This window comes from Myotis davidii, unplaced genomic scaffold (genome assembly GCF_000327345.1).
Source record: "Myotis davidii unplaced genomic scaffold, ASM32734v1 scaffold379, whole genome shotgun sequence".
NCBI classification, from domain to species: Eukaryota; Metazoa; Chordata; class Mammalia; order Chiroptera; family Vespertilionidae; genus Myotis; species Myotis davidii.
Window position 1 is genome coordinate 1,744,343 of NW_006290553.1, and position 1,702 is coordinate 1,746,044.

Consider the following 1,702-nt stretch of genomic DNA (forward strand, 5'->3'; position numbering starts at 1 on the left):
TCCATGCCCAGTGTTTTTTCTCTTCATTTCCAACTGCCTCCCAAGTGCCTGATGTGCAGGGAAGAGGTAGAACCAACGAGTTGCCATTACAAAAAGGGGAGCTTGGTTTAATAAAGAGTATTCTTATGTGGAATGGACGCTAAGTGAGAGAGTAAGCTCACCATCACAAAGAGTATTTCTGGGCGTGTGTGTATCAGTTTGCTGTTGCTGATATAATAAATTCTCGTAAATTTTGTGACTTACAATAATACAAATGTATTACCTTTCAAGTCTGGACTCAGAAGTCTACACTGGGCTGGCACTATGTTCCTTCTGGAGGCTGTAGAAGAAAATCCATTTCCTTGCCTTTTCAAGTTCGAAGCTACCTTCCTTGGCTCATGGTTCCTTACTCCATCATTAAAGCCAGCAGCGTGACATCTTCAATCTACCTCTGACTCTGCTTCTCTTATCAAATCTTCTTTGACTCTGACCTCTTAAGAGGCCTTTTAGTATATACTGGGCCCACCTGGATAATCCAGGATAGTCTCTCATCTGAAAATTCTTAATTGCATTTGCAAAGTCCCTTTTATGATGTAAGATGACATCTCATGTTCTAGGGATTAGGACATGGACATCTTTGGGGACTTTTATGCAGCCAACCACAGAGTGAATCATAGAAAGTGCTTTGACACTGGTACTGATTTTTAAGCAGACTTGTGTTCAAATCCTGGCTTCAGCACCTACTCATTTCATGACCATTATCCATTTGAGCCTCTGTTCCCTTAACCATAAAATAGGAACAAAATCTCAAGGTAATTATGACAGTTTGTGATAATCCATATAAAATACCTAACATATATAGTGCCCTATCAATAAATGGCAGCCCTATTTGATCAAGGAACTTCCAGATGATTCTCACATGACAGGAATTCAATATAGGAAACTCCATTATTAAGTGAGAGATTTGATAAAGTGACCTCCAAATTCCCTTCTGATATTGCTAACATTAAATGGAGTGAAATAGCCCAGCCAGCATGGCTCAGTGGTTGATGAACCAGGAGATAACAGTTTGATCCCCAGTGTGGGGCATGCAGGGGGCAGCTGATCAATGATTCTCTCTCATCATTGATGTTCCTATCTCTCTCTCCCTCTTCCTCTCTGAAATCAATAAAAATACATTTTTTTAAAAAAAAGGAGTGAAATAAAAGGTTTTCTTCCTGTATACTTCACAGATCCAATTGCAAGGAAATTGCTTTTCTGGACAGTCCATAGCTAACAGACCCTCCCACAGTTCTGCTATCTATTTTTGTCACCAAGATCTCTGGTCAGGTTTGAGCAGGACTAAGCCTGGCCTGGTGTGTAATGATTGGCCAGACCAGGCAGCTGAGACCAGTACAGCCTCCCTCCTTCACTTCTGTCAACATACCTGGCTGCAAGCAAGTTACAGCCCGTGACCACTGTCTGCAGGAGCCAGAGAGAGTGGGGTAGGAAACGGAGGAGAACTCCTCAATTTGGGGGGAAAGGGGAAGCCCAATGCAGTTGCTTCTTCCCAACATCTGAAACTCTTCAGCAAGGATTGGGACAATCGTGGCCATCACTGCAAAGTCAAGAAGGAAGCTGAGGAAAGATTAATTTAATTCCGCAATCAAGGTAGGTGATCTGTGGCCGAAGCCCCTTCTCTCAAGATCTCAGAACAAGCATTTTGCCCAGTCTTGTAGCCAGA